The sequence below is a fragment of the Lactuca saligna genome, chromosome 8 (genome assembly GCF_052625555.1).
Source record: "Lactuca saligna cultivar CGN05327 chromosome 8, ASM5262555v1, whole genome shotgun sequence".
Lineage (NCBI taxonomy): Eukaryota > Viridiplantae > Streptophyta > Magnoliopsida > Asterales > Asteraceae > Lactuca > Lactuca saligna.
The window spans coordinates 266,738,845-266,749,280 of NC_136424.1; positions in this window are offsets into that span (position 1 = coordinate 266,738,845).

The following is a 10,436-nucleotide window of genomic DNA, read 5'->3' on the forward strand; positions in this document are numbered from 1 at the left end:
AGTTCTTCGTCGAGCTCTGCTGAGGCGTGAATATATTGAATCATTCAGCTCATTGTTGGTTCATTCTTTTGTGTGTTATTTTGTTTGCATGATTCTAATAAACCTGTGTAAGATCTAATCGATCAAAATGAGTTTTCATCTCATCACATATGTTTCACCCTCTATGTGATCAGAAGATCCTTCCTGTGTGTACAACATATGCACTCTTAATCTGTCTTATCCCTTAATAATAGTCTACTCACCTAAAGTAAGGAGTATTTCAGAAGTCTTTGATTGTTGGAGTATATCAGGAAGCGAGAAACATGTTCTAGTACATCTAAAATTAATCAATTATTAGATTGTCTGTAGATCTCGTTGCTCAACTTAGGTGGACAACAATATCTTCGGTTGTGGTAAGCTAAATGGTCCTTAGGAATTTTTCTAGGAACATAAGGTCTAAATGTCTTGTCACTTGTAACATGTCCTAGATTAGTCAAAAAAATTCGTGTTTAACTGAACCACAATATCAATGATCGACCAGATGTATTCATGAAGGGGAAAGTATTGACAAATGGATAAAAACTGTCAAATAACTTTGATCCCAATCTCAAAAAATTATTATCTGCTCTGAAATATAGAAATTAAAATTAATTCATATTCATTTTATATTAATTTTTTAATTTTCAGTTTTATTTTTATTTTTATTATTTTTATTTTTATTTAGTCCGTAAAATGTGTTATTTTAAATTTTTGGGTTTGGAGTTTAAGCATTTGGAGTTTAAGCATTTTGGGTTACAGCTCTCTACGGATGGGCCGGGTATGGATATACTATATATGTATGTGTGTCTGGCCGAATTCACTTTATCACTCTTATCTTGAGTACGGTCGTACACGCATCAAGAACTCTCTCTCACATCCGATCCAAAATTCATCATTTTTCTTGAAATTGGTTGTTGTTCCACGTAGGTATGACCAAATAGACTTCCATAGAACTGATCTTGATAAAAAACGACTGCAAATCAACGTTTAATAGAAGAGTTACGGCTTTTTCGGCACTATTCATGGGTGTGCGGCCGTAGACCCGTGTACGGCCGTAAACCCGTGTACGGCTATAGTCCCGTGTGCGGCCGTATACGCGTGTACGGTCGTAGACTAGTGTATGTCCGTAGACCCCATTTTTGCATTAAAATGCAATTTTTTTTATAATCATCTAAATTGAAATCTTAATAAATTGTTAAACGGGAAAAACTCGATGTTTATGGATTAAATTTCTATGTTTTCTTACATAGCTTGGTTTGAGAAAAATAAGATGGCTGGACTTAAATTTGAATATGTTCACAACTTGGTCATTTTCTTGGTTGATCCTCCAGAAGCTCATTCTAAATTCAAATCCATGATCCATGGATTGAGAAGATGTTGTTTGTTGACTGCTTTTACTACAAGTCCTGTTATTTATCAACAATTGATAACGGAATCCTGGAACAATGCAGTGGTAAGAAAAGATGAGTAGAAGACAAACTTCCTTGAAGCAATCGTCAAAGGAAAGAAAATCTTGATAACTTAGCAGATCCTCCGAGAGGTCTTGTAAATCAATAACGTGTAAGACTTTCCAACGGAGATTGATTTAGATCATATTCAAGAAATATTGCATCAGATTGGATACAAAGGGGTATTTCATCCAACACTTCAGAAGTTGTTGCCTCCGTATTGGAGATTTTTAGCTCATGTTTTTGTGAGTTGTATCTCTGGTAGAAAACCAGGAGCAGATGAAATCTCTCTTCTCAACACTGGCTCTATCATAGCTCTTGATTTAGGAATAGATTGCAACTATTCAAAGTTTATTTTGAATGAGATGATTTTTAATAATGAAGCAAAAGCAAGGGATAAATTTATTATATATCCAAGGTTTCTTCAATTAATCTTCAACGTCAAACATCTAGAGATTGAGAGAAGTAGAGAACTCTAGACCTCAAATCCATCGGTTCTAGCGCGTTTGGTCTCATGAAACAGATTCGGAAAGGAAAATTCACATTTGAAGGAAAATATCAATTAGTAAAGTTTGGTAACTTTGCTGAATTCTATGATGGTTCTGGCTCTGACAATCTCTCAAGCCCTACAGGCTCTACAGTGTCACACCCCCAAATCGGAACGATGGAAATGCTCGGGGGGCGGAGGACGTCATGTTTAGTATCACAACACATGTATCATAGAAATCATAGTAACCAACAACCATTATATTAATATTAAAGTCTTTACAAGTAGTGATTCTCAAAAGGTTTAATCCAAAAGTAAATAACAAAATAAGACATGAAGCTACTATACTTCATCTTCCGAATCCCGATGAGCGTACCTGACTACTAGTTTCCTAAGAATATAAGTTATTTTAAAAGAGTAGATCAACATTTAAGTTGGTGAGTTCAAAAGATTTTAGTGATGTTGTAACAACCCGAAATTTCCGTATCATTTTACTGTAACTTTTTCGTAGTACAATTCGCACAACCAACCGTCGTTTCCATTTCGATTTCCAATCTTCCGTTTAATTAAGTCATTATTTAGTACACATTTAAAATGACTTAATGGGTGTCTTCATACATTTAGAAATCATTTTAGCACCCAACTTTAGTGATCGGAATATTTCTAGAAATTACCGTATCGGGTTACGGTAACTAAATTGGGTACGACCAAAAGCCTCGTCTAACACCGGTATCGGGTAGAATTCCACCGTGTCCAAAACTTAAACACTATATAAACGTGTTTAAGACTTCATTTGAAGCCTTTGGCCAATCTCTCACTAAACTTTTACAACCTCTCTCCTCAAGCTAGAATTAAGATCCAAATCTCAAGTTTAAGGCTTCAAATCTTTAAGGTAACCTCCCTAACATGTTATTCAACACCTTTAGCCTTCAAATTGATGAATTGATTGAGTTTTGGGACCAAGAACTTGAGTTTATGGCCAAGGAACAAGCTTGGGCCGTAAACTCCATTAAATGGGGTTTTAAGCCCTTAAACTCCTTCCTAAACTCAATTGGACTTTAGATATGGCTATGGGACTTCATGATTTGGACTCTAAACATTTAAAACATAGATTTTGAGCCATTTGAAGGAGTTTATGGCCAAGGAACATTCTTGGGCCGTAAACTCATATAATTAGGGTTTTCATGCCCTTAAACCCTTCCAAATCACTTCTATGGCTTAGATATGAATTATAGGACCTTGGTTTTAGCATTTGGACACTTGAAACATGAATTTTATGGGACTTATGTGAGTTTACGGACAAGGCATGTGCTTGGGCCGTAAACTCCCCAAAATTTGACATAAATCCAATTCTAAGGTGTTAGAAAGCCATCCAACACCACCAAAAGCCTTGGAATAAATCAAGGGACCAACCAAAAATACTTTAAGGGCCTAAAACACATCATTTGTGGGATTTATAAGAGTTTACGGCCAAGGCTTGTTCTTGGGCCGTAAACTCCAAGATTTTAGGTGTTAGAATGCAAACTAAACACCCCTAAAGCCTTTAGATGAATTTTAGAAGTCCTTCTATGCAAGTTTTAGACCTTGAAACACTTTGTATGACCCTATATAAGAGTTTACGGCCATGAGGAGGGTCTCATGGGCCGTAAACTCCATAACACCTCTCAAATGTCCCATAAAACTCATGTAAAGTCTTGGAATAATCCTATTAATCACATGTGATTTGTTTTAACAACATTTAACACCATTTTCATGAAGATTAAGGAGTTTACGGCCAGGAGCCTATATTAGGCCGTAAACTCCCATAAAAATAATCATTTTGATAATTTAAATTCATTCCAAGTGTTCCAAGGCAATTTAGATAATCCATTCTAGCAACCCCTATGTCCATTTGAACCCTTAAACCATCAAAACCACACCCACATGAGTTTACGGCCGTAAACTCATGTATGTGTGTGTTTTATGGTTGTAAACTCTTTAAAATGTTTACTCTTGGGGAGTAAACTCAAGTCCCAAGTCCCTAGTGCCATTACAAGTCCGAAGATGTCACCCGGGTCACTCCGAACACTCGTTTTGAGGTGTTTAACCTCATTGGAGTGTAATGTCCCATATGATTAGTGAATGTATCTCTAATTGTATATATATGGACATTATATCATTTTACATAGGATCATCGTGAGTAATCAAACCCCGAACCAACGTCTAGCATTCAAAACCGACACGTTTCCGAGTCCGGTGAGTTCATACCCCTACCCTTTTTCACTGTTTTCCACTGTTTTCAAGGGGGGGGGGGGGGGAACACAAGCAAAGTACAAGGGAATTCTTGTACTCAAAACATGTTTTCAAATGTGTGTTTCATATTCTTATGCTTTTATAACTGATATTACAACTGATAACAGATCGAACATACAAATCACGTAACATATATTTGTGAAATAAGTCTTTAAACTAGTATGTTTTACATGAATTTCACAAATGGTTTTCCACATTATATCAGTTAAAAGCACGACATTAAAACATTTGAACATAATACCTGTACACTGTTTTGTCCTCGGTAACACTCCCCACACATATACGAGTGGAGGACTATCATATTATTACTAGTAAATTTGTTATTCCTGTATGATTGGAGACACGTCCTCGGAGAACACTCCACCCAGATTACGCGAGTGGAGGACTACACCCATAACCAGAATCTCTGGTATTTAGAGAGCGTGACTTGAGTGTATAGATCTATACGGGGCTGACTACCCCACATCTGGCTGCTAGCTACAGCCGAACCGAAATGGTTCAAGGGTGACGAAAGTCATAAGTATGTGGACGACTTATTGCCACATGTGGACTACTTATTGCCACAGGTTTCAGTCTATTGTATGGTTATGGAACTCGCAATTAGGATAACAGAGATTTACTTATAGTAATAATGGATTACTTTATACATCGTTTACATCTTTGACATCTTTTACATCTTTTACTTACTGTAACCAACATTCAGGAAGGTACGGGACTTTCCTAGGGAAAACATAGAACCTAATCACGATTACATCTTTTACATCTTTAACATCGTTTACATTAGATACCTACATGCAAGAAAGCATGGGGCTTTCCTGGGTAACATTTACATAACTAGAAAGAGTAACAAACTGGATAACATTACATCTTTTACAATTTGTAACATACAATAAGGAAAGTATGGGACTTTCCTGGTAACACATGATAAGTAAACAGAACAGTTCAACCAGTCAGATAACCAACTATACATTTTCACATGAATAAACGTATTTTCAGTGTACAAACTTACTATACTTTACATTTGTCAAACAATAACCAACGTTAAGAAAATACGGGATTTTCTTGGTGAACATAACATTTCAGATACAGAAAAGGGAACCGATACATTTTCATAAAACAAAACCGCTTATGAACTCACCAGCTTTATGCTGATTTTCAAATCGCTTGTGTTCTCAGGTCAACGTTAGAACAGGTACCCGAAGATCCTTTTGCTCGAAGACGGTGTACATGAAGATCCGTTCCTTTTGTTTATATATATAATGTATCACGACTATATAAACTTTACTTTTGAAACAACTGTAAAACTTTTATTATGTAATGTAATGGTTGTTTTACTTTACTTACTATGTGCATTGGATTTGATACTCAACGTGGAGTCAACCCCGGAAATGATTCCGCCTTCGGTTTTCGGGGTGTGACAGATTGGTATCAGAGCCCTTGTTTATAGTGAATGAAGTATACCAAACCTTACATGGTATAAAACTATAAACACTAAAGGGCCTAAGTGCTCTGAATTAAAAGTATCTTCAAACTACAAGTATTTTCAAAAATATACAAGTATACCGAACCGTCGTCATCCGTAACCACAAGTAGAACAGAACATAAGTAAATGGGTGTTGTGTACTACGGTTAAACCTGGGCAGTTATGTAGTCGTGTCTAGGGTCAATATAGCTTGGCCAACTATATTCATTCGAGACACGGCCAACATGTGCTTGGGAGTGACTGTGGTATGTGGCATGCCTAAAACTTACCCTAATATCCCAACATCGAATCATTGTCGCAAACAATTCATGAAATACTATGGGAGTATTTCTCGATTCCAACCCTCTGTAGTAATCCTCATTCGAGTAGTTTTCTGTGATTACTCTTAGCGATAAATTATCTGTTCGATAACTCTTTCCTGCTTTATCGCTTACTCGAATCATATAACTGTCATGTCTATCGATTCAATGTAGAGGACTTACCATCCTCTTTTCCTTGATCTTATTAGATCAAGATGCCTCCCCGAAAGAGACCTAGCTCAAAGAACGACAACAATCCTTCCTCGCCGCCACCTCCTCCCCAGTTCGATCTAACATCGCTCCAGACGATGATGACCGCTGCGATGGTAGCAGCTATGTCACAAATGAACCCTAGTGGTTCAGGTGGTGGTACTCAATCTCAAAACCCTGAGGGTAGCCAGGGACACCAAAGAGGGGGTTCCTACAAGGATTTCATGAATACGAAACCAACATCTTTTAATGGCGCGGGAGGTGTCATTTCCTTATCTCGATGGTTCGAGAAAATTGAGTCCATCTTTGAAATCTGTGCTTGTGCAGAGTCTGATAAAGTCAAATTCGCAGCCTGTACCTTCGTTGATAAAGCCTTGACTTGGTGGAATGGCCGAGTCAAATCTCTGACCTTACCCATAGCCAATGCCATGGGCTGGGAGGCCATGAAAGAACTTCTCATTGCTGAGTACTGCTCCCGTGGTGAAATGCAGAAATTAGAGCATGAGCTCTGGAACCTGAAGATGAAAGGTTCCGACATTGCTGCATATACTTCCCGATTTGATGATCTCGCACTTCTCTGCCCCGGGTTAGTCACTCCTGAAAACAAAAAGATTGAAAGGTTCGTTTGGGGATTATCTCAACCAATAATGAGTCACGTTTTGGCTGCTCGTCCGGATACTTATGATAGTGCCAAGACCTTAGCACAAATTCTGATTGATCACAGCGACGATGTTAAGGAAATCACTACCACTTCTGAGCCGACTCAAAGGAGTGGTGAAACGAGGAAATTCTGGAAGAAGAAGAAGGGTCAATATTCTCAAGGATCATCCAAGAAACAACAGATGGTAGCAGTCCATGCTGCTACTACTACTCCTGTTGTTGCTGTTTCTGCCATGGGATCCACAGCCTCAACTCCTACCAGTAAATATGCTGGTAACCTTCCTCTGTGTGACAAGTGTAAATACCATCATCATCCCGGTCCCTGTCGAGAATTGTCTTGCACCAACTGTGGTAAGAAACGACACATAGTTCGATACTGCAGAACTCCTACCCAGTCAGCCAACCAATCATCGGGAGCAGGTGTTAGTCAAGCCTGCTACAATTGTGGAGAAGTTGGACACTTTAAAAGGAACTGTCCCAAGAAGTCAACTGCCGATAACACTGGAAGGGTTCTAACCATGGGACGGGAGGAAGCAGTTGCTGATCCCACTGTTGTTTCGGGTACGTTCCTTCTCGACAACTCACATGCTAGTATTCTTTTCGATTCGGGTGCTGAAAGGAGTTTTGTTAGTCATGCATTCAAACATAATCTAAAACCAAATCCTCAACCACTAACTGAAACATTTACCGTCGAGATGGCTAATGGTGAGAAAGAAAGCGCTAACGATGTATTCATAGGTTGTACGCTTACCCTAAATGATCACTCATTTCCTATAGATCTCATGCCTGTTTCCATTAAGAGATTTGATGTTATCATTGGCATGGATTGGTTGAGTCCCAATCATGCTGACATTCTTTGTTACGAAAAAGCTATCCGTCTCAATCTTCCTTTAGATCAAACTCTCATAATCTATGGCGATAAACCCAGTTCCAACCTTCATATCATTTCTTGCATCAAAGCTCGAAAGCTCCTTCGAAAGGAGTGTGTTGCATTCTTAGCTCATGTGATCAACGAGAAACAAGAAGTTAAAGACCTCACGAGCATCCCCGAAGTCTGTGATTTTCCCGATGTGTTTCCCGAAGAACTTCCAGGAATTCCTCCCGAACGACAGGTCGAGTTCCGTATTGACCTGATTCCTGGAGCTACTCCCGTAGCAAAATCTCCATATCTCTTAGCTCCGGCAGAAATGCAGGAGTTATCCAGTCAACTCAATGAGTTGCTCAGTAAAGGATTCATTAGACCGAGTTCCTCACCCTGGGGAGCTCCGATTCTGTTTGTCAAAAAGAAAGATGGATCCTTTCGGATGTGTATCGACTATCGTGAACTAAACAAGTTGACCGTTAAGAACCGATATCCTCTTCCAAGAATAGACGACCTCTTCGATCAACTCCAGGGAGCCAGCTACTTTTCTAAGATAGACCTTCGGTCAGGGTACCACCAGTTACGAGTCCAGGAGAATGATATTCCCAAGACAACTTTTAGGACTCGGTATGGACACTACGAATTCGTAGTGATGCCCTTCGGTCTAACCAATGCACCGGCTGTGTTCATGGACCTGATGAATCGGGTGTGCCGTCCCTTCTTAGACAAATTCGTCATCGTGTTCATTGACGACATTCTCGTTTACTCCCGAAGCGAGGAAGACCACAAGCAACACTTGAGGCTAGTGTTGGAAACCCTTAGATCCGAAAAGCTATACGCGAAATTTTCCAAATGTGAATTCTGGATACGGAAGGTAACTTTCCTCGGTCACGTGGTAAGCGAGGAGGGTATTCATGTAGATCCTTCCAAGATTAAAGCGATAGAGAGTTGGTCAGCACTGAAAACACCCACAGAAATTCGTCAATTCTTGGGTCTCGCCGGCTACTATCGACGATTCATTCAGAACTTTTCCAAAATCGCCAAACCTTTAACCACTCTAACACAGAAAGGTGTACCCTTTTGTTGGAGTGATAAACAAGAAACCGCATTCCAAACATTAAAGAAAGCCTTATGCAGTGCGCCTGTCCTGTCTCTGCCTGAAGGGACAGAGGACTTCGTTGTCTACTGCGATGCGTCTAATCAAGGTTTAGGCTGTGTGCTTATGCAAAGAGGAAAGGTGATTGCCTATGCCTCTAGACAGCTGAAAGCACACGAGGTCAACTATACCACACATGACTTGGAACTAGGAGCAGTAATCTTCGCATTGAAGATTTGGAGACATTATCTCTACGGAACCAAGTGCACGATCTTCACTGATCACAAGAGTTTGCAACACATCTTTAATCAAAAAGACTTAAACATGAGGCAACGGCGATGGGTAGAATTACTCAGTGATTATGAGTGTGAAATCCGTTACCACCCCGGCAAGGCCAATGTGGTAGCAGATGCCCTTAGCCGAAAGGATAATGCAGACCACAAAGTAAGGAACCAGACGATGACCATCCATTCCAACTTACCCATGCAAATCCGAGAAGCTCAGTATACAACCCTCAAACCCGAGAACGTGTCAGATGAAACCTTGAGAGGGATGGAAAAGAAACTTGAGATCAGAGGTGACGGAGTTCACTGTTTCATGAATCGAATCTGGATTCCCAAATCTGGTGGATTCAGGGAAATAGTCATGGAGGAAGCACACAGGACCAAATACTCTGTTCACCCGGGTTCGGACAAGATGTACCTAGATCTTAAGAAACAATAATGGTGGCCGAACATGAAAGCTGAGATAGCTACATTTGTGGGCAAGTGTCTGACTTGCGCCAAAGTCAAAGTCGAACATCAGAAGCCTTCAGGTCTACTCCAACAACCCGAGATTCCCGAGTGGAAATGGGAGATGATTACCATGGACTTCATCACCAAACTACCCAAGTGTTCTAGTGGGTACGATACCATTTGGGTAATTGTCGATCCTTTGACAAAATCCGCTCATTTCATCCCGATCAAAGAATCATACAAGATGGAGAGACTCGCGCGAATCTACATCCAGGAGGTAGTACGTCTACACGGTGTACCTGTATCCATTATCTCTGATCGAGATAGTAGATTTACCTCCAGATTCTGGCAATCCCTTCAGAAAGCCCTTGGAACCAAACTAGATATGAGCATAGCGTATCATCCTCAGACTGATGGACAGAGTGAGAGAACAATCCAAACCCTGGAGGACATGCTTCGGGAATGTGTCATTGACTTTGGAAAGTCGTGGGATACACATCTATCCTTGATCGAGTTCTCGTACAACAACAGTTACCACACCAGCATTAGGGCTGCTCCGTTCGAAGCTCTATACGGTCGTAAGTGCAGATCCCCTCTGTGCTGGGCCGAGGTGGGGGATACACAATTAGCCAGGAGTCGAGTCCCCGATGAAGTTCTTTAGCCATATCGCCTCCTTCGCTGCTTCACTCGCTGCTATATACTCTGATTCACAAGTCGAATCAGCCACCGTCTCCTGCTTGGAACTCTTCCAAGAAATTGCCCCACCATTTAAGGTAAAGATCTAGCCCGACTGAGAGCGGAAATTATCCCTATCAGTCTGAAAACCAGCATCACTATACCCTAATAC